The sequence below is a fragment of the Cryptotermes secundus genome, unplaced genomic scaffold (genome assembly GCF_002891405.2).
Source record: "Cryptotermes secundus unplaced genomic scaffold, Csec_1.0 scaffold22, whole genome shotgun sequence".
Taxonomy (NCBI): Eukaryota; Metazoa; Arthropoda; class Insecta; order Blattodea; family Kalotermitidae; genus Cryptotermes; species Cryptotermes secundus.
Genome location: NW_019742961.1, coordinates 5,078,093 through 5,102,696, shown reverse-complemented (window position 1 = coordinate 5,102,696; position 24,604 = coordinate 5,078,093). Strand labels below are relative to the sequence as shown.

Below are 24,604 nucleotides of genomic sequence, written 5' to 3'. Positions count from 1 at the left end.
CAACATCATAACGAACCTCTTGGAGCAGAGTCTTTCTTGAGAAGCTCAGAGCCTTGCAGCCGAAGGAGAAATTCACCAACCTACAGGGAAGCATGAGTTCATTAGATTTCCCAACACAGCCAGACACTGAATCCAATGCTGAAGAAGATTGACCTAGTTTACAATATTACATTTTGTCTTATAAATGTTGGTATGACACCAAATCGTCTCTTTCGTGTGCTTTCATACTTCGGGGTTTATGATTAAAATTTTACACGCAATTTTCCTGTCACTCATGTATTCAACATACCCCTGACATCTTATCTTCCTTGATTAGAATCCCTAATAAAAACTGGCAAAAAGAATTCAAATTATGAGATAATACGTCATATATTATCATTCTTCCTCGTACTTCCTCCACTTTGGACACTGTTCTTAAAAACGCTCAATGGATTTCTTTTGTGAGCGCTAAACTAAATTTAACATCGATACATAGTAACAGATACAATTACAATTTAGTACATTTGAATATTTGTACATTGAAATGTCTTGCAGTATTTAATTTTGGCCCATTTTTGTTAATAAAATCCTACTCTACAAGCTCTGATTTTCTCTACTGATTTTCATGGAAATCCGCCAAGGGGTTCGAGTTAACTCAAGCGTTCACCGAACTGAGAGAAATTAACAAGCGTGCCACACGTCTACAAAGCACCTAAAAATGTTTACAAGGGCCAGTGAATATGTAAAATCAATAAGAACGCATTCTGAAGAATGTTGGTTTTAAAGCAGAATACAATTTCCCTTCTTTGTTTCTGTAAGGAACTCTTCCTTTATTGCATAAATTTTAAAACAAAATATGCATAATCCTTTGTAGAACGTTAATTAAAAAATGACGTAAGCGCTAGTTTCCAAATCTGTAGATATATCTGTCTGCTTACTTCCTAACTAGTAAACACTTTTAATGCTTCCCTGCATATACCGTATTCCCTTGTGTTCCTCAAACGGATGTAAAATTTGAAGTGCAAGCAGGTCCGCAAAATTTAGGAACAAACGTCCCTTGGTCCTTCAATATGCTATCTGTGCCACGATATCTGGCAGCAACGAGATTTGAACTGTGACCTATCTGATAAGCCCCATCCCCAGCAAAGCGGTCCATATAACTCATCCTGTAATGAGTAGCCGCTTCCCACAAACTGATATACGTTCATGTTTCCACAGCCGCTTCAGCTTGCCCCTACTGACGTGTGTATGCTCTGTTCATAAAGGCGCCATCTTAAAACATTTTCAAGTACTTACGTTCATCTACGTTTGTTACAGGTTCCAAACAGAGATTGCTTATTCGGCTACTGCTCGACGGATTTCTCGTACACTAAGTGACAGATGATGGTTTAGTTCAACTATAAGCAGCTACCTGAGAGACTGGTATACTTAATGATTTGTTTAATATATTTAAAAGCTTTGAAATTTATATTGCCACGTGTATTAATGACTATGGTCGAGGTCTGGATTGGTAATTGCATTTATTGATCATTCCATGTAAAATCACTCGTAATCACAATAACTCAACAAACCTTCAGCTGAACCCTTCTCCCATTACTGCCCAGGTCTCTCTCTACTGAACTGAACTGCTGGAGCCAGGTTCACTCGACATTACATAGCCTCGGGGTGGACTCCATAGAAAACACGTCCACTGCCTAGCAATTGTCGCGTATTGTTGTAGGTTTTGCCTAGCAACGGATTGTTTACCCAGAATCTATCTCCTCTCGAGGTGTTTATCGAGCCGTTGACTAGCAACGGGTCTGTACGTCGCAATATATATATAATAATGAAAATCCGCATAGTGTTGAGCTTTCTAATCTGTACTCTTCACTCCTCTATGATGATAACAGAGCCGGCGGAATTGTTCTTACGTATAAACAAAAAACATAGACTCACCAGGTAGAATAGTACAGTAAACCTTCGTTACAGAGCACCCCAGTATTCGGACAAAATCTGGCTGGGTACTGTTGTGAATTTTTGGAGGTTTTGAGGCACTAAGAAGATTTTGTAGTTATAAAATTATTTAAAAAAAAAAAAAAGACTACATAAAAACCGTTATGTAATCACACTGTGTTTCTATATTTATTGCGTATATTGGCTATGTATCCTATGAAGTACTTCCGTGAATACCCTTTCACTCGGTTACAGCGGACATCGGAAATAACGGACATGCTGTCCCCCCTAGTCATCCGTTAAAACTACGGTTTGCTGTATAAGCTCAGGCTTGTACTTGGAAAATGCTCTGTTCGAATCTCGACTGGAGCACCTGTTATACTGACTGAGGTTTTCGTGTTTACTAATCTCTCCAGGCAAATTCAGAGGCAGTACCTTGGCCATGACCACTTCTTTCCAAGTTCTTTGCAGTTCATTGTTCGTCACTTATCCTACCACCGATGCAAGACGGTATGAGATGCTGACAGAGCTTTAAAATAAAAAACAAAGGAAAGTATAAATGCATAAGAAGTAATTCAAGAAGCTACGAGCTCGGAATAGGTTTGGGCCTGATTCGTTCATGGCAGATGAAAAATTAGAACTTCGTATACTGAATAAGCAACGCAAACGAATGGATTAATCTCAAAATTTTAAGCGTCGCATCCTGAAAATTTACCAGTAGTGAACATATGGCAGCTTCCACTTATACTTCCAGTGCCCCTTGGATTGTAGTAATCCTGCTGAGTTCTTTAGTAGACGTCACGTTAATTATTGATGACACTTGAGAGTACAGTGATGACGAACTTTCATAGAGTGTACTGATTTGCATCGGCCTTAACTTTTTCCAGCACACAAAATAAGGGACGTTCAAATTTTCGCAGGAATATACAGCAACACCGTCTCGTAGGCGATAAGTAAGGTTCATCTGGAGTCATCTGGCTCAGGACAAGGACCTCAGTGCCCCACAAAAGATATGGGATTACTTTAAAATGCGAGTGACCATCAAACTTTCAGTAAGAACTCAGTGTCTTGGAGTTAGTTTTAGTTTTATTTATGTTATATTTTAGCGTCCTGTTGCACTGATTTAAGTCCATGATTTATTTAAACCGTCTTGCAGTGCATACACTCATTTATCTCCTTCTCTCCCTCGCACTACATGTTTCGGCATAATAATGCCATCTTCAGGTGCTTACTTATCCACGNACTAGTTTGGCGTGGATAAGTAAGCACCTGAAGATGGCATTATTATGCCGAAACATGTAGTGCGAGGGAGAGAAGGAGATAAATGAGTGTATGCACTGCAAGACGGTTTAAATAAATCATGGACTTAGTTTTATTTCTTACATGGGTTCATTACTTATACAAATAACTTCTAACCCAACAAGAAAGCTCAACTATCTTTTTTGTCGTTTTCTTATATAAATAACTCCCAATGTTTCGAGACTAAGTTTTCTGTCACATCAACTGAATCAAGCCCACTCGAATACTGAAAAGGCAGACCATATGTTTTAAAAAATTTCTGTTTTCTTCTGCCATATTGTATGACTCAGTCGACTGAAACCGAATGAATGTCTGTCTCTGCCCCAGCTCAGCGAGTGGGACTCTATTCAGTTCGGTTGATATAGTTTCGGATATGCCGCACCATAGCTCAAGCGGTTAGTCTCTGGCTTCCCACCGCGGCGGCTCGGGTTCGATCCCGGGTCTGGTCAAGTTGAATTTGTGGTGGACAGAGTGGCACTAGGACAGGTTTTCTCCAAGTGCTTCGGTTTCCCCTGCCAATCTTCATTCCACCAATTGCTCCACAATCACCCTCCCCTATCATATGGGGCTGGTACAATAGGCCAGAAGTGGCCGCGGTACAAGGGACTTAGTTCCACCCCACTAGCAATAAAAAATAATAATAAGTTCGGACACGGTTGCCGCAGTCTTCGATGGCCTCGTACAACTTAGACAAAACTGGAAGCAAATTAGACATGGCTGGAACAAATGGTTCCGGCGATACAGCATCTGTAAAATGAACTAACTGTACTATAATAATCGTGACTAATATTTGTGGAATTATATGAACGTAAGAACAAACGAGCCAGATCACCAAAAACGCATCATATTCGAACTCAGATCCGTAGCTGACTGATCTGACAAATGTTTACTGTTTCATTTAGCCTCTTAAGATGAATTCCATTACAATATTCTGATTTCTAAGAAATCTTTCCCCCACTTCGGGTTTCCCATTCTTCTTGACGACACACATCCTCTGCAGTTCGTGTTTCACCATGAACACGGACGAATATAGAAAAGAAGAGAGCAGAGGACAAACTGAGTACTGTACTCAAAAGAAGAAGAGTAATGATAATTTGTTTACAATATACTCACATACCCAATAACAACAAGTATCTCATTAAACATCTAGAAAATTTCGAAATGTGGTGTTGGAGAAGGATGGAGAAGATTAGTTGGACCGATTATGTGAGAAATGAAGAAGTGTTAATTAGAGTCAGTGAGCAGAGGAATATCCTACACGAAATAAGAAAACGGAAGGCTAATTGGATTGGTCATGTTTTACGCAGAAACTGCCTTCTAAAAGAAGTTATTGAAGGAAAGATAGATGGGCGGATAGAAGTGACAAGAAGACGAGGAAGAAGACGTAAGAAGATGCTGGATGACCTTGGGGAGAGAAGAGGATACTGTCATTTGAAGGAGAAAGCTCTAGATCGCATTAAGTAGAGGAATTGTTTTGGAAGAGACTGTGGACCTGTCGTCTGACAGATTACTGATGATGATGATGTCATTAAACATGAGATTATACTTCAAGTGAATAGAGACCTACTTAGTATTTCTTGAAAATATGCAAATATTGAAGAAAGCAGTCTCCTGGGATGTGGCACCACATCTACGCTGTGCCACATCCTAGGAGACTGCTTTCTTCATAGTCAGCGCCGTGGAAACCTCAAATCTTATATATGCAAATACTGTTCAGTACGAAACAGAATGTTAGCATTATTTCACGGCCACTAAAGGGAGCATTAATTCATTAAATGCATGTTGATACATTTATTTCAGTCTTTTTCCACGTCCTTCCCAGTTCATTACTTACTAACCAAACCATCATTCGACCTTAAATAGTGTTGCTTTCGCTGATTAACTTCAGATTTCGACGTTATGAAAATGTATTTGAAGAGCCTTTTGCTGAACTCTAGAGGAGGGTGTTGCACGTTGTCTGATGTTTGTTCAATACTGACGAGATTTCGGGAGCTGGATATACTAGCATCTTCAGATGATTAGCTGCAATTTATTAATCGATCAGCGTATTAGTATTAGTGTTAATGGTAATAATAATAAAGAATGGAAAAGCAATGACAAATCGATCAGTATAACAAAGAGCAATGTGAAGACGACGGAAGAGAGAAACTAGAAAGGGTCGTTATTTTGTTCTTATATTCTTATTTATAGAACAGGCCTACAGCTTGTCACAGAAAATGGACAATATGTAACATAACATTCGCATAAATCAACCATAGCCACAGACTTTGAAATAATCAATAAAGAAGTTCAGACACTGTCCCTTGACTTCAATTTTTAAGTGAATCTTCCTTTGTCCGCAAGTAAACTGGTTGATGCAGCACCTTTTTTTTATTGCTAGTGGGGTGGGACTAAGTTCCTTGTACTGCGGCCACTTCTGGCCTATTGTACCAGCCCCAGAGGATAGGCGAGGGTGATTGTGGAGCAATTGGTGGAATTTGGCAGAGGAAACCGGAGTACTCGGAGAAAACCTTCCCCAGCGCCACTTTGTCCACTACAAATCCCACTTTAACAGACCCGGGATCGAACACAGGCCGCCGCGGTGGGAAGCCAGTGACTAACCGCTTGAGCTATGGCGCGGCCCATGCAGCACCTTTACATTATACGCAAGCCACAGAACCCTTTAAGGCATCCGAATTTTCACCAGTTTTATTATATTCGACGTAAGGGCTACTACTGAAAGTAAACTTAACTGTGCATTACTGAGATTGAGCGTGTTTTCACCATTCGCTCACTATAAACCTCACGTAACTTCACAATGCGTTGTCTTTAAAAAAAACATATTTGTATTCGTTCAAAAGACTACGAGTGCCCGGACTGCATTATGAGAGAACACTAAGTGCGCTGCTGTGATGATATGATAATTTAGAGAATGCTTCCATTTTAGTAGAAAATGAACATCCTGAGAAGTATTTTAAGCCTTGCCTCTTGTGGCAGCATTTCACATGAGCGTTACAGCTCCTATGCTACAAGGGTGCACTTTGTGACTATATTAGTTAAACGGGATATGCACGCCAATTCGTCCTCGACTTATATGATTTGCGATTGCATGGAATAAATTTTGATGAAATTACACGGATTACCATTCTACCACAAAATGTAAATTAAATTTTATGGAATATTTCCTAAACTAACAGCAGAAATTTTCAAGCCAGAATATTATTTATATATGCATTTATATAATTGAGGAGCTATTTCAAGGAAATAGTGGCTCCGGGCTAGAAGACCGAGATTACCGGCAGTGGGGATCCGTTGCGATGACCATATAACACTTTCTATCCGCAAAAGTTAGCACTAACTTCGCCGACAAGCGGCGGTGGCTCGGTCGATATACTTCGCTTGCGGACTACAGGCAGCGGAGTTTGTTTTGTTTCATGCATTTATAAATTTACGGCTTATTTAATGATGCTGTCAGTATCTCAGACGATGTGGCGTCGAACGATAAGTTGCTTAGTGAATAATAAAGAGGAAAGAAATAGTCGTGACATAATATGTAGGGATTTCTGTGGAGGGATACATAAGGAACATCCGATACACGGCGTCTCTGTTGAGATTCGCGCCGGTTTTCTCTCGAACACGTGTCAGAAATGTTACAGCTTGAGCGAACATACTTAGTCACGTTAAAATATTTTCTTCCAAATTAAATTAACAGATATATATTCTTCATATGAAAGTCATGCCTCTATGCCTTTCTGTATTTCCGTAACATAGCATCAGCAGTGACTGAGGTTAGCTCTTTCTAAGCGACCCAGAAAAGTAGGTTTCTCCCCCTCCTTCACCCGAAGACGGAATGAAGTCCAGTTTGGGGCCGCGCCATAGCTCAAGAGGTTAGTCGCTGACCTCCCACCGCGGCGGCCCGGGCTCGATCACGGGCCTGGTCAAGTGGAATTTGTGGTGGACAAAGGACGCTGGGGCAGGTTTTCTCCGAGTAATTCGGTTTCCCCTGCCAATCTTCATTCCGCCAATTGCTCCACAACCACCCTCACCTATCATCTGGGGCTGGTACAATAGGCCAGAAGTGGCCGCAGTACGGGACTTAGTCCCACCCCACTAGCAATTAAAAAAAGTCCAGTTTCCGAAACGCTAAGTTTTATAGTTTCTAGAATACCGAAAGATGGACAAGGTCCAAAAACCCAGCAAGTCTGAGCATTATACACCATCGTCTCAACCCTTTGTATTCAGTAATGTTATATGTAAAAATGTAGCTGTTTAAATATCTCTTGCTAAAAGAAATAAAAATGTCTATTGTTGGATCAGGTCTGACTGCTACTTCAACTACGCAAAATATGTTTTATCTTATAAATATTAACGAAGTATATATAAGTTTGCAATACTGAATGGGTTATATTTAATGTTACGTGCTTTATCGGCATGTTGAACTTTCTAGAGAATATCTGATTAAATGCCCGCCTTGATACGAACTAAGTACATCTGCAGAGCAGTCTCTCTGCTGAGAAGCTGGTATTCTTCCAGCTGGTTAAAAATTTTTTCGCCTTCTATGGAACCTGATGAATCTTTACCGTGAAGACAGAAGCTAGCCAATGGATATTATCCTAAGCCAGTTGCATCCAGTCCACACATTCACACCCCATTTATGTGAGATACATTTCAATACTGTGTTCCTCATTAAACTTTGGTCTCTTAACCGGGTTCTTATAATCTCGAGCGTACTTTCATCCCCCCGAAGTAGCCTACAAACCATCTTGAATGAAAAATACGCCAGTTTAAGAAGACGAAAATGAAGCAAATGTTTCATCTACACGTTTTTTAACTTATCTTTATTGTCATAAACGTCGAATCGATAATACATAACGAAAACCGTAAATTTTACTGATCTTAATACAGGCCTACAGGTTTCCCAACTAAATTCCCGTAAAATTGAAAAATATTTAAATTACCATAAATATAACTAAATGAGAAAAACATGTGTTTATACTGCTACAGAATGGCTTACTTCTGAAAGTTTTAAAGTTAATTATGCCTACATGAATGCTTTCTGCGTATTATTTCCTGAAGATACAGACTAACGAAAATTGAACTAAAATTAAGTGACAGATCTTGGCAATTGCCCGGCAGAAATCGTGTTAGAGAATCGGAATTGTTTTGGGGACAGAAAGTGGTCATTTATGTCTATTTGTTAGATGCTGCAGCATGTAATATGGCCTCAAATTATTTTGTTTAATGCATTTAGAGTATTTTGTGGATGGCTGCATATTCATTTTTTTTAGGAATGCGCTAAATTATGTTAATTTAATTGTCACCAAGAAGTATTTAGAAGCCTGTGGGGAAATACTTAAATAACTGCAACATATTAACAGGTTTTGTTTTTCTGACATGCAATAAATCACGAAACATCCCTACATTGGTGTTAAAATAGTTGTTTACTTAATTGGAATATTCTTGAGAGCTCCCAGAAGCACAGTTGTCCCTAATTTATCTTCTTTGTTGACAGATAATGAGCAAAGCTTTAAAAAGATCATATTCTGATATCCAATTTGACGTACAACAGCGCAGGGAATAAAATGTTCCAATGTATCACCCTCAATATAAATAAGGCAGAAGACCTATCTTACCTTGTGCCGCTTAGCGTCCAGTTAGTTCTGTAGTCCAACTTACACACGCATATATATTCAGCACTTCACCCAAATAAGAAAAACTGTCAGTTATCATTATTTCCTTATAAAACTTGAGTTACATGAAATAATAAGTCGGTTCACACGCACTGAGGCCACTTAACACTAAAAACACTTGTCAGTTATGCAAAACTCCCGTTCACGACAATAAATCTATTAGATATCACTTAATTATAAAGCTCATTTTAATCCAAAATGACGTCTACCTAATTCACAATCAAGTTTCAAACACGTATCTGTGACAGTGAATACTGTAAAAGGGTNGCAAAACTCCCGTTCACGACAATAAATCTATTAGATATCACTTAATAATAAAGCTCATTTAAATCCAAAATGACGTCTACCTAATTCACAATAAGTTTCAAACACGTATCTGTGACAGTGAATACTGTAAAAGGGCGCAATAATAATGTTCGAAACATTAAAATGAAAAGAAAGGTTGGATACAAGGTATAAATATTCACCTGAAATGAAATTCGTAGCAGTTGATTAATTAAAAATTATATTTAAACATTTAATGGTTGACGAAACTTGCCCAATCTGACGGGTACAGGCCATCGACTACTTGCAAACGCGCGCCGTAACATATCTACGGCCAGACTGAGCCCGCTCTTCGTCACGGCTCCCCTCTCCACCTGTCTCCCTCCCTCTCATTCGACTGCAGCTCCCAAACATTTCCGAAGTACCTACACACCTCACACCAAACCTAGTAACACTGGCCCTGCACGTACAAATCCCAAAGGCCTATTTGAGTTGGATGCACTTTCGGTCGACGGCTTAACTACTAATTAGTATAATTAAGACTAGTATAACTATAGCATTAATATGTAGAGCGACATGAAGGGGAGGGGGAGAAGGTTGAATTGATATTAGAGTTGACGACATGATCATCATCAGTGGCTTCATGTATCAACATCAAGAGAAAGATCAGAGAACAGAATCATGAATAATTTACAGAGGCCTGAAATCAATGATTGTTTCATATCGCCCTTTCGCAGTTCGCATAATGTATATTTGCACAGTGATTTGAGGGAGGCGGTCACCAGAGCTGTGGTATGCTAACATTGGCTTATCTGACAACAGTATTGGTTCATTGAACAACAGTGAACCTCATGACGACCATTCCACGTAACCAGAGTTCCTGTGCATATTTTTGTTGCATAGTCTAAAGGCTTGAACATTAATAAAAGAAGTAACTGTACTTCAGGTAAGTAAAAAAAAAACGTAAAGTTATTCCTCTAACAGGCCGTGGAGGCCCATAGGGTTGTGAGATATTGAGGCTCCCACATTTTCTAGACAATCGGCTCATAGATGGCGGCAAGACTGTCAGCCCTACGCGCCGGCCGACCTTTAACCCCAAGAATATTCCAAGAATATTCCTGGTACTCATTTCTGTTATGTTAGTGTAGCTGGAAGGATTAGGTAAATTGAAAGAAAAAATCCAATGACCTCATCGGGACTTCAACCTGCGACTTTCCGGCTTGTAGCATAGTGCCTCAACCAACTGAGCTACCGCGTGCCCTCACTTCAGGCAAAGTTAATGAAGATAAATAAATTCATTATAATCAAGGGCATATAACATTTTTTGGGTCCGGCCAATGAAAAATAGTAAAGAGTAACATGACAAATATTTACTCATATCGTGTGAGTGCGTGCGTGCGCGTGCACGAGAGAGAGAGAGAGAGAGTGTGTGTGTGTATGTGTGTGTGTGTGTGTGTGTGCTAAATATACAGGGTGTTTCAGGAATATGGGTATATTCAAACTGTCATCTTTTGCCACATGCTACGTTTCATATTTCTTGGTAGGTCATTACAAAGCTCGAACTTATGCGCTGTTTCCTAAGTTCTCGAAGAGGCATTCCGAACTTCAATTTAGTTTCAAATTTCAGATCTGGATTGATGCTATATTATTACAAAATCTTCCAGATATGGAATGTTTCCATGTAGACTGGGTATATTTCGGTTTCTTGCGCACACGGAAATTAAACTTCCGATTCATAAAAAGCGCGGATTTGTTTGAATAGCTGAGTTACTCTTATATTTTGAAGAAAGATTTTGCGCTATGAGATTTGCTACTTTGTTTAATATTACTGCAAAAGAAGTTTGCTGAGGGGTGTTAACATTTTTCATAAGAACGAATGCAACCTTACATTTCCTACCAACGTCACTCCTTGCGACATTAATTTCTGAAAGATGGTCAATTTGTAGAGAAGGCCTACAGCTTTCTGGTGGGTGGGTGGGGGAGTTATTACTTCGCTCACAGGATTTCTCTACTTATCCTCAGGTACAGATTACTCCATAAACAATCGAATTATTAAAATGTCTTCGTCGGCACGAAACCAAGGAGCACGACGCTCATAACAAAACTCCGTCATTAGACTCTATCATTAACCAATTAAATCCATTTAACCTCAGGAATTAATTCCATAAAATGGGTTATTACAATCAGTGTAATGAGAATTGGCAGGGGAAGCCGAAGTACTCGGAAATAACCTGTCCCACAATCACTTTGTTCACCACAATCCCACTGACCTGACCCGGGCTCGAACCCGGGCCGTCGCGTTGGGAAGCCGGCGACTAGCAGCTTGAGCTATGGCACGGCCAGGCACAAGTGTTTGTCTCTTAGTCCCGTCAGTCAAACGGACTGCTATTCAATGGGTTGTAGGACCTCTCATCATAAAGCTATCTACTGCCGAAGTTAAGAACGGGTGGAGTCATAAGCCTACCTCAAATGCCCCATACGGCTTTATGGCGTGGTACTTAGTTAAACACAGGGACGCATTTAACTAGATAAAATATTCCTATTAGACTGTAGATGGTCGCGCAACGCCGAACTGGAATCTCGCGTGACGCAGTGAGTTCTCAGGAAAGAGATACAAGCTTCCGTCTCGCTTCTCTTTAGCACAGAGCTGCAGAGGAGTGCGAATGCAAGCTGCCCCTGTGGTGTCGTATTCCGTAGCGTAGGCAAGTTACAGGCGCACCAAAGTAGCCTCTCCCTCAGTCTCTCACATGTCCTTCCTATGCCTCTATTAATATTATAATCAAAGCGTAGTGAACGGGCAAGTACTAAACTTTGAAACTGATTTTGAATGAAGTTTCCTGCAGTGACACCAATTCTGAATTCTTGAAGGCTTAGCTAAACGTCGAAAACATAGAACATGTGGTTTCGGAATTATGAGTTTCGACATTCTTGTTTAATTCTCTTCCCCTTAATGTAGTGCTGACTTGGGCCATACCATAGCTCAGGCCGTTAATCGCCTGCTTCCCATCCAGGTTCGATCCCAGGTCAGGTGATATGGCATTTGTATAGACAAAGTAGCACTGGGGCAGGGTTTTTTTCGAGTATTTCAGTTCTGCCTGCCAATTCTCATGCCACCATCAATGATACTGGGCTGGTACAATAGGCAAATTAGTGCCCAACGTACCAAGTGGACTCAGTTTCACCCCCACCTCACAAAAATTTAAAAAAAAATGTCAGGAACACAGAGAAGGCAGAAGCAGGGCACGAGTAAGGAAGCCCCATTCGAGACATTCCGAAACGAAGACTTCAAGGCGTATAATTCTCAATTAAAACTGAATACCTGCAGTTCTAGAATACAGTAAAAATATAATTATATTTCACCGTGGGTCCGACACATTCATATTCACGACATGTAAAGAAAATTATTACTCTGAAATATGTCCATGGATATTTAATTGTATTAAATTTAATAAGATTTTATCGGGTATGAATGTTAATTTAATTCTGTCAGCAGTTCCGCTCAGTCGGAGCGCTATGACGTCAGAACAAAAAGCTACTTCCCCAACACATCCGTTTATCTTGAACATGTGACGGAAACAGAGTGATGTAGAATAATGCGCGAAAATCGTACAGTGAAAGGGTGAAAGTCATCTCATTTATATTCAGACACTACCTCTGATTACTGATCACACGTAGTACAGACAAGCAGCGGCATTCACACAAGAAGACTACATTAAATAACACCTGTACAGTGTGAAAACAAGAACTAGCCGCTCCAGCACTTAGACATAGGGCGAGTAACCCTAAGAATTTTAAATTTTAAATTTAAAATTTAGAGAAAATTTTAAAAGATTTTAAAAACATCATAACTAAAGATTTTTAGAGTGCTACTACAAGAATATCGGGTTTGACGTGTGCAACATAATCTACATACCAGACACATATCAACGATGTAGATGTTGATAATACGAAGAACGTGACATTGTGTTTTTAAATGTTAAGTTTTAGACTGGGTTCAGTGTGGCAGCAACGTTAAGAGTATACACCTGATGATGGCCGATAGAGGCCGAAACATGTAGTGTAGAAAGAACAAGATCAAAGACATATAAATGTATATTGTTTGCACTTAGGACGGAGTTTGTATCATTTATACTGATTTAACGCCAAATTATCGATAGGAGCACATGTCGTGTTACAGAATTCGCTACATAGACTGAACAAAACCGCGAAACATTAGGATTCTCGGTACAAATTGAAAAACGTGCATAGCTAGTCAACGGCTTGGTAAACACATTTCCTAGGTTACGCAGCCAACAGAAGAACCTTCTGCTAGGTAAACATGTTCCTAACACAGTCAACTATAGAACTTCGGTTGCTTGGTAGCAGACGTTTCAATAATCACGTTTCCGGTACAGTGGAGTTGTCACAGGGGCAGTACTGAAAGCCTGGAAGGCGGTGAGCTCTATTCGATTTTCCCGAAGCTATGAATGGAGGTCAGGCCAGTTGTAGTAGGCGACGAAAAGGGAACCCAGTGCCTGGAGGTATAACCGGGCCACCCTCTTCCTGGGGGATATACGTGACGTAAATACGGAGACCTGGCGCTCCAGGTTTGGGGAGTCTCGAATCTGAGACAGTAAAATGTGGTGGTGAGTCCCAAGGGACTCGGACCTGTGAATGACTGTGCTGGCCCACCATTAGCAATTGTAAACGACAGGCCCATCCTCTCGTCAGAGAGGATGTTACATAACGATTATAAAAGCAAATGTTCAGCTGGAAAATAAAAATTCTGGTCGTGGGTCTCAAGGGGCTTGTCGCGAAGACGAACTGACTGGCGCTAAACCGCCAGTCGTAAAGTAGACAGAGCAGATAGAAAATTTGAGGTTTCCACGGCGGTGATTATAAAGAATGCCGTATTCTGGGTTTTTGCGCCGTGTAGGCAGTCTGCAGCCACCTCCTCACGCTGACTCTTCGCTAGCCGATTATTCTACCCTGAAGATGGAGGCAATATTTTCCTCCGAAACGTTGGTTAAAACAGGATCTACAATACTCCACATCCCAGATGACGGCATTCTTTTTAGAAGTAGATTAGCGTGCTTTAGAGAGACACACCGTTCAAAAAGTGCGAAATATGAAGTAAGTGTGACTCGAACTCAAGACTTCATGTAGAAGACTAGAGGCTAGACACCAGTGTAAGATCCAGACAACAGGGAGAGCTTCATATCAAGAAAAGTTAAATATGTGAACTGTTGTAATCAAGTGTAAATGTAATAGAGACGTCCAACAAATCCAGTCATCCAATCTAGAACCCAAAATTATCAGTCACGCGTTACCCCTTACTCATGATCTTACAGATATTTGCTGTCCTGCGAAAAAAAAATATGATTGGGAAGAAATATCACTTCCATCTTAAAGGTTGAAGATTAAGCGAAACTAGAAAGTAACATGAAACAAGCATTGCTGCTTCTCCGAAACGCATGTCGAGTTTCACCAGGATACACGATATTACATCTGAGAAAGTAGAAATCTATGTTTCTGTTTGTTCCACATGATTAATAAGCGAAAAGAAAATATATGCAATTCCCCTAGGAACATCTTGTCTGCAGTTACGCGCAGATTTAAAGCGCATGTCGAAACTGAGAACCATAATGGAAACGACTAAAACATGAATAGAAGAATAGTCCTTTTACAATTGCAGGTAACGAAGACAGGAGAGCGGGCTCCAGTCCTGATATACGGGAATGCAGTGACTTCGGAACCGGACCCCCCCTGCCAACCACAAGGTTTGAATCACTTCCAAGTGCCCCAGGCAGGAGGGCCACCGTAATCTAATTTACGGCCAGAAGAAATGTTGAGAACTTGTACGTCGCAAGAAATGTCGAATGCTGGAGACTTGTTGCGGCGATTATATTATTGGTCTAACATTAATCAATTTATAGTACTTTCTAATACCAGTTCTCTTTTAACTTTTCAGTATATCGGCAGGAAAAAATGTTATCTAATACCACAGCACGTGCTATGCTAATAGTCTTCTAGAAATTCAATTATTCAGTTAGGACTGCGACAAGTTTGTCGTTAAATTTCGTATATTTTTTTGTAAAATTATTTGAGCTAATTAATATTTATTTAAACGAATCCTGTATAAAATCCAAGTAGGTAAACATCTGTCAGGAGCAGTTTCTCTTTTCGGTGATTTGAAGATAAAAATTCGCCATTGTGTTTCAACTTTTACGTGGTCTGACAATAAATTCGCGAAGTCATTGCGGTTAAAGTGAACCTCATTGCTGACTATCACTGTGGTCACCTTCAAAGTATTCTACCTGAGAAGTTATGCACACATGCCAGCGCCTAGTCCACCTTTCAAAACAATTTTGGAACTGGTTTTGTAGAATGGCCTTCAGAGCTACCGTCATAATACTCCTGATGTCGTCAGTGTCATCAAAATGCCTTCCTCTCAATGTTTCCTTTATCTTCGGGAGCAGAAAAACGTCACTGGAGAATAGAGTCGGTGGATAGGGAGAAGGATATATCCATTTCTTATCATCAGAATGGACATAATTACAATACAGGAATTTTTTTATTGCTATTGGGGGTGGGACCAAGTCCCTTGTACTGCGGCCATTTCTGGCCTACTGTACCAGCCCCAGATGATAGGTGAAGGTGATTGTGGAGAAATTGGCGGAATGCAGATTGGCAGGGGAAACCTAAGTACTCGGAGAAAACCTACCCCAGCGCCATTTTGTCCACAACAAATTCCACTTGACCAGACACGGGATCGAACCCGGGCGCCGCGGTGGGATGCCAGTGACTAACCGCTTGAGATATGGCGCGACCTAAATACATACATAACAAATAACTAATTAGACTACGTGGCAAAGTTCAAATACTTTGGAACGACAGTTAAAAATCAAAACTAGACACAAATAGATTAAGAACAGAATAAATTATGAGAATCCTTGCTACTATTCATTTCGAAATATTCTCATATTTTTATCTACTCTGTCAATGAGTAACATGTAGGAAAAGAAACTTGTCGTCTCGTATGGATGCGAAACCTTTCCTTTCACATTAAAAGAACATAGATTAAGGCTGTTTTAAAACAGAATGCTTAGGAAAATATATGAAATTAAAATGGAGGAAAGAATAGCAGGTAAAAGAAAAAAAAAACTTAATGAAGAGCTTCATAACTTGTGTTCCTCACTTGGAATTGTATTAGGAAGGTTAAATCAAGACAGATATGTTTTTCAAGGCATATATAACACATGGAGATATGAGAGATACGTAAAGAATTTTTGTCAGAAACTTGAAGGGCGGAGACCATTTCGAAAACCTAGGCATATATAGGAGGATAATATTAATGCGGACATTAAAGCAACAGACTGGAAGAATGTGGACTGGATTTATTTGGTTAAGGACACGGGCTCCTGTGAATATTGCAATGAACCTTCAGGTTTTATAAAAGAAGGGAAACTATTTGGCGAGCTGAGTGACTATCAGCTTCTCAAGACTGACTTTGTTTCATGGAGTTGTCTATATGACAGCATATGGCCTGGCACGGCGCACAGAAACGAACTCGTTGTTCAGGCAAAGTGCACAAATCAATATACGATTCCATCTATGAACCTGCTGTGTTCACCAACAAGCAGAATGTGCAAATTATTTTTCCAAATAGAGAAATTAATTACAACATCTACCTAAATCTGCTATGAATTTGGTCTGTCATAACCATCCAATTTATCCTGAGGCAGACCAAACATTCTATTTCTCCCATCCCGCTGTCCATCATTCTTTTATTTCTTCTTTGTTCTCTTTTTTCTCATTACATTGCGGTATCTAGAGCCCTTAATAGGCAACGACCGTTTCTAGAGAGCAGCCCGTAAACAACAATATAAAGAGGATGTTCTCTGTGCGGTCCATGTCGAGATATTATAAACAGGGTCAGTTAGATGCTGGAATTAACCCCGGGTGGAGCCCTGCGAGTCGTTGAAGAAGATGTAAAGGGAACCCACTGCCTCGGCGTATAACCGGGCCACCCTGTTCCTGGGGGGCATTAATATGCGGAACCGGCCCTCCAGGTTGAGGGAGTCTCGATTATGAGACAAGATATGGCCATGATTCCCGCGGGACTCAGACCCGAGAATGACTGTGCTGGTGAAGACCAGTAGCAATTGTAAACTACACAACCGTCCTCTCGTCAGAGAGGACGCTCCACATCAACAAACCCTGAACTGACCATAATAAGAATCTGGGCTTGGGTCCCAGATTGATACTTGACACCAAGACAGACTGGCCGACTGACCGACTGACCGTCAGTAGTAACATAACTTTAATTTTGTACGTTTAATTAGATAACCACTGGCGTTCAGTTGTTGTGAGGTGTTGTTGTGAGAAGCTGGTAGCTGAAGCCGGGTACAGCTAGTGAACTTAGAGAAAGGGGAGCGTTCCCCGTCGAAAGCGGCTACCACGCAACGGCAGTGAAGACGTGACTATAGACACGAGTGTGTGTGTATGTGTGTGTGATAGTGGGTTGTAAACTATAGTCACGCACTGTTTCGAACAATACAATAAAAGCGATTACTAATACAAAACCCGTCTATAGTCACTACAAACGTGAAAATATTTATTTATTTTCTCCATTCTTCTCTTAATTTTTGTTATACTTTTCTATGTCTTGCATTTCTTTTCCTGTTGTATATTTAGGCTTAAAGCCCATTTATTTTCCTTGCTTGTACTTGTACCATATATCAAGGAATTACCCCAATAAATCCTTCGAGAAGCTGTGAAGGATTCTGCGAATTACACGTAGGGAGAGATATTCTTGAAAATATACGCATAAAACGTTCCTGATGCTGAGACATTGTGAGCTATTTTTACAGCAACCGACATTCAAATAGACACATCATTCGTGATTAATGGGTTTCTTGATTTTGTCCATGGTCCGATATCCTAAAGAACGCTGAAGAGTACATCGTTTCGGAAATTGGATCTACTTCCGTCGTCAGGTGAGAGGGCAGGAGACATCTACTCTGTTGAGTTTGTTAATCCAAATCACTGGAAAACCTATGTCAGGAAAGTTTAGCTATATAAATATGGGAGATCAGGCTCTGTCAAAGGGAAATAACAAGAAATGTACTCGTACAACAAAAATTGAGCTAATGTTTGTACAAATGCAACAAAGCGAACCAACAATCAAAATCCATGAACACCGTTGCACAGGATAAACACACCATCGTCAGACCCCTTTAGAATCTACTTGGACGCATCATGCTAAAGTAACTTCATGGTTTGGGTGCAGGGAAATGGGACTCATTAGCGCATAGCAGGGTCTTGATGTTGCATGGCAGACCACACATGTCTAACCACACCTCTGGCCATTCAGTAATTTATTCAGTAATTTAATCTGAAATTTAACTAGAAGCTTAATTATAAGCCGTTTTCATGAAAGTGTAATCGAGGCATGAGAAAATTTACGTCGTTATAAATCATCATCTTGGCGACATAGCTACAACAGCGATATAAAACTTTCCTCAACATTAATCAACCGACATGGCAAGACACGCCAATGACACACCAGCATATTCAGAGGGGACTTGGGTGTTGCAGCGCATTGAAGTCCAAGGAGGATTTGTGATGCCCTTTATTTTTACTTCCCCGCATGTATGTGTAATGTATTTAGGAGGTATTCTAACCGTGAAAGGAATCAACCTCCCAAAATAAGGGCCCTTTAAGCACACCCCCCACCCAGAAAAAGAAAAATGGCGATTTTCTCGAAAATGGTTGTAAAATTTTGTATTAACTTTATATGTGCATGCTTATGAAGACCAGCTCCGCAAATAAAACTGCATAGGTGTTAACTTCGGGAAAGGAACATCATGCACGCTAAAGGCCCAAAAGTGAGATCGTGTTGTTAAAACCGGCTGTGCCGGTCGGACGGACTTTTGCTGTTCGGTGTTGAGTAACCAAAAATATTCTACTGCACAACACTCAATTTCTTGTCTAAAGCAAAGTCAAGGTAAATCTATACAAGGATGTGTGTACGGTTTTATTAATTATTTTTTTACTTACTTACTTAATCTGTTTATTTGCGGTTTATATAGTTTCAGTAGGACGCGGGATAGAACAGTCGGTATAGCGACTGGCTAGGGGTTGGATGATCGAGGGGGCGGAGTATATATTTTCCGATGTGCTAGAAGCGGATAACTTCTTGACCAGCTCAACAAGTGCTGCTTTCAATAAGGACCCACTGCAAGGTAGTCAAGTTAGTTACACTTTCCAACTTGACAGGAAAAAGGATATATATATTTTTTTCCCTTGGCACTACAGCCCCAGTGGGCCTAGGCCTACCTTCATAAACTTCTACGTTCACATAAAATTTATAGATACAGCTTTCATTGTAAACAGATGAATGTAGTAAAACAACAGGGCCTAAGGTTTAGGTTTCTGATTTGAATATCATAAGTTCCGAAATCGTACGTATGGACAGGTAATTATGGCGCTTGCAAACTGACCAACATCTGCTAGGTTGTTTACAAACTCAATTTATAATCTATAACAATTTATTACCACCCGTGTCAGTACCTCAGAACTGAGGTTTGGCATGAATTTTCCGAGCCGCTGAACAGATTAATAGAGCAGCTATTTGGCCTACAGCTCATGAAATTATGATTATAAAACATGACAGACCCCATAAACAAAAATTTACGCCTCACAATATGAGAAGGCAACGGAGCGTGAGTAGTGTACCCGGATTACATGTGGAATGTCCCTAGATTGGTCACTCAACTTATATCAGGTTGAGCGCCATGTAACTGAAGCAGACGTTATAAGCCGACCATAACTGTATAGTTCATTGCCTTTGAATTACCTGCAACTTGCAGGAACTGCCTCATTGTAAATATGAACACAATAGTTCAGACAAAATCATGCATACGTACTTACTCATGAAGCAGGCCGCGCTATAGCTCAAGCGGTTAGTCCCTGGCATCCCACCGCGGCGGCCCGGGTTCTATCCCGGGTCCGGTCAAGTGGGATTTGTGAACAAAGTGGTGCTATGGCGGGTTTTCTCCGAATACTTCGGTTCCCCTGCCAATTTTCATTCCATCATCATAATCACCCGGGGCAGGCTACAATAGGCCAATCAGTGGCCGCCGTGCCTAGTGGACCCAGTTGGACTCCACCTCCCACTAAGCGAATTAAAAAAGGATTACTCATGAAGTTGAGCCCTTCTGGAGGAGCCACCAATTCTGCAGCACTCAAGAATTTCCCAGCATCTTTTGGAACCCGAGGGTTCATTACCGTGTTCACAATAGCCCACCACTGGTACCTATCCTGAGCCAGATCAACCCAATCCATACCATCCCATCCTATCTTAGAGAGATACGAAAAATCATACGTAAAGCAAACTAAATAGATTGCAAGGTTAGCATTTTATCTTCTTTCTCAATTTATTTAAAGACAATTTCTTAACTAATATTTCATATAGAATCAGATTTTCTGCGATAACTACGCGAATGTTTAATTTGGAAAATAAAATATGGACGCAAGTGACAGTAGCCAATTCTAAAGTAATCAATTCTGGATTTGCCTAGAGATACTGAACAAAATCACCTAAGATTATAAGGACAAGTGCCCCCCCCCCGGAAAAAGAATCGAAAGTGGACCTCTCAAATTTGAACTAGAACTGCACTCAGTCACAATATCTATACATTGCATTAAAATATCCAGATCCAGAAGTCCCGGGTTCGATTCCGGGCGTTACCATATTTTCTGAGAAGTAGTGGGTCTGGAACTGGGTCCACTCAGCCTCGTGATGATAACTGAGGAGCTATTTCAAGGAAATAGCTGCTCAGGTCTAGAAGACCGAGATTAACGGCCGTGGGGACCGTTGCGCTGACCACGTGCACCTCCTACCCGCTAAAGTTGGTACTAACTTCGCCGACAAATGGCGGTTGCTCGGTCGGTATAGTTCGCTTGCGGACTACAGACCACAGAGTTTTTATGTGTGTATGTGTTTGCCTGAAAATTTCGACCAAATTTATTCATACTCGGTTCACTGTTTACAGACGCTCTCGTTATTAAGACATATACACGGTCAGTGATAGGATGGCTCATGAAAGAAGAGCAATTGGTAGACCGATAATTGACGGAGGAAACCGAGGTACTTGAAAAAAACCGCCCCTGACCTGGAATTGAATTAGGTTCTCCGTGGTGTGAAATAAAAGATAGACATACACACATACACATGATTTTCTTCATTCTAAAAGATAATTAAGCAAACACATATTTTAAAATAATATTTTAGAATTTTGTATAAACGTGCTATATAAGGGACAAGCACGCTGCGTTGTAAACAACTGACAGCCAACTCTCTCGGGTCTAGACATCCAGCGACCTGGTTTGTAAAACATGAAAAGCAACTCTCAGTTTATTGTGTCTTAAGGTTACTCCTGTACTTGCCGTGTCTACAGTATCCACTTTTATTCCACATGAACAAGGTCCCACGCAGGGCAGTACTACAACATCTCAACGTTTCGATAAGGACTCCGAGAGGGTCAAAGCCAAATTAGTCCAAACGGCATATTCCGTTATTGATGTGGGTTGTCCAGCTAGCGATAACCATCGGCCATCCTTCATGCAGTAAACGGACGGGTGGTATCAGCCCCCTAATGTCGCTCATTACATGGGTTCCGTGGGCACTGACTCTGGACTTCACAGAAAATGAGTATATATGTTTAAATGTCGCCGACATCAAATACTAATCTTGGGGATGTTGCACAGCGCTCTGGTTCGTTCATTGTAGTCAGTCTCTCTTCTTAACGACTTGAATTTCAGCAATCACATTTCATTTTTAGGCTTCTTAAAGATGTTGTGTTTAATTAAGAGCTTGTTTAGCGTTGCATGAGATGTAAGATGGATCCGACTCTAAAAACTAGAGGAAGAAATAACGGCTTATTACACGCAAATAAAGTAAGCCAGACATCTTCAAGGAGTGGAAAACTTAGTCAAAATTATTTCTTGTTCAGACTCGCATTAGAATCTCGGAAATACGTACACTAGTCACTCATGTTACAAATTAGCCGTATTTGCTTCGCTATAAGTGAGTAAACATGAATTTCTGGATTAGAGTGCTCCACTCATTTCGGCCAAGGTAGAAAACGCTGAGGATCTCCAGCTGTCTCTGCTGTGTGTTGTCTCTTGCGAAGGGCTTTTCTGTGTTGTCCGTGCTCTATGTTGTGAGCTGTTTGTACTCTGTATTGTCTCATTATATGTTGCGACCGATTGTTATGTGTTGTGTGTGTTGCGTGTTTTCTGTTTTCAAGTTGTTTTGATAGACTGTTTTGTTTTGTGAGTGTGTTATGATTGGCTGATGCATATTTCCTTTCGTGCGTGCTGGCAGCTCTCTGATGCGTGCTGTATATTTTCTGTGCCTTCTAATGGGTTGTTGGCGCTTTCCTGTGTTATTTGTTGCCGGTTGTGAGGAACTGATGTGTTATTTGTTACGGTGTAAGGTCGTGTGGCTCGTAAACGGTGGAGTAGAGAGCTTTTTTTTTATTGCTAGTGGTATGGGACTAAGTCCCTTGTACTACGGCCACTTCTGACCTATTTTACCAGCCCCAGATGATAGGTGAGGGTGATTGTGGAACAATTGGTGGAATGAAGATTGGCAGGGGAAACCGAAGTACTCGGAGAAAACGTGCCTAGCGACACTTTGTTCACCACAAATCCCACTTGACCAGACCCGGGATCGAACCCCGCTTGAGCTATGGCGCTGAGTAGAGAGCTAACAAATTACAGAACGATTATAGAATATGTGTACTGAAAGAAACAAAATAGGCACAAACTCCTAATTAGTTCCGTTCGAAGTAACTCCATATCTTCGCTAAAAACCTATTATACTCACATTAATTCCATTTAAAGATAAAGTTAATTTATATTAAACAAGTTCTTAGAAAATATCTGTGACTCTTTAGCATGTCCACGTCCGTAATGATTGGCAAAAATATCAATATATTTAAAATATATATCCAAGTTCACCAATACATATTGATAAACTATAAATTAAACAGTTTATGTAATACCTTTAGATAATGAAAGAAAAAATTACTGTTTCTGCTTATATGTATAATACATATTCTACAGTCCACGTTTCACCGAAATATTTCGAGTTTATAGTACTTCGGTTTTATGACATTTCATCCAAACACCTATTTTTATCTTTCAGAGAAATGACATATCCTTAATAATAACATAATTTATATCTCGACTTAAGTAAGGATTTAGTTCTTACTTGAAACGTCACCCTTCAAGCGGGTTGACATCGGAATAACTTTATAGATTTGTATCCGGGGTGTGCTCGGTTAGAATCCCAGCCAGAAAGCTGGCTACCTTGACTGAAGATTTTCGTGTATTTACTCAGTCTCGCCAGGGAAGTTCCGCGTGAGTACTTCAATTAGGTCATAGAACCTTCCTTACAAATCTTTTAAAATTCATTAATCATCGTACCATGCGCCCTTGTATAGTGCAGCTACTGACAGCGCTGTAAAATAACCCACAAAAATGAAATTACCTCACTGAATCAAAACACAGCCGGCCTGAAAATATTTGTAGTTAAGTCCTCAGGACAGATTTTTAACACGAAATATTAATAAACCTGTCGTTATTCCTATTCTAATGAAAACCTGCTGTTTAGAAGTGAGCTTTTTTAAAAAACAGTTTGGTAAAAACCTTAAAATATGTGCTTACTTCACGAGACTGCAGTGTGTTCAGGGATGAACGCCTCTCTTATAGGGCGAGGCTATCACAGCTGTGAATCGATCATGTAGTTTAGTGATTCAATTCGATACATAATTTGCACTGGTGTACATGTACGTATTCTGAATTCGTTAGATTTCCGAGATAAAAAAGTCAAAGTTTCGAACGTCAGCTCAATTTTAAACATAAAAAATTGTTCATTCTGAATATGAAGGTATACTTATCATGTCGCTCTACCACACAACTAGCTCGAATGATTTATTCATCATTATCAGGAAGAAAGCCAATTTCGTATCGCTTTTTTTATTGCTAGTGGGGTGGGACTAAGTCCCTTGTACTGCGGCCACTTCTGGCCCATGGTACCAGCCCCAGATGATAGGTGAAGGTGATTGTGGAGCAATTGGTGGAATGAAAATTGGCAGGAGAAACACTGCCCCAGCGCCACTTTGTCCACCACAAATCCCACTTGAGCAGACCCGGGATCGAACTCTGGCCGCCGCGGTGGGAAGCCAGCGACTAACCGCTTGAACTATGGCGCAGCCTAGTATCATTTTAATTTTGCACTGAAACTGACTCAATGAGAATTGTATGTGTTTCGCTGATCTCTTACTGCAGGTCACGTATGCCCCTCCCCTGGAATAAGTGACGCTATTGTCCTTTCCACTTCAGAAGTTTGTGGATTACCATGTTGCTACTACTAATGGAAGAAAATTAAGAAGTAGAAAGTTAGCTTA

At 40.4% G+C, this 24,604-nt stretch overlaps 1 protein-coding gene across 2 annotated transcripts in view; it reads right to left on the bottom strand.

Annotated features, from left to right (window-relative positions):
* Positions 1 to 9,468, bottom strand: part of LOC111873411 — a 650,279-nt gene extending 640,811 nt beyond the window's left edge. The window contains exon 1 of one of the 2 annotated variants that reach the window (XM_033755081.1): positions 9,347 to 9,468. The gene's annotated coding sequence lies outside the window, so the exon portion shown is untranslated. Of the gene's footprint in view, positions 1 to 8,822; positions 9,145 to 9,346 lie in introns of those variants that run through there. The other variant, XM_023868098.2, reaches the window with a different exon arrangement.
* Between the last annotated feature and the right edge of the window lie 15,136 nt (positions 9,469 to 24,604).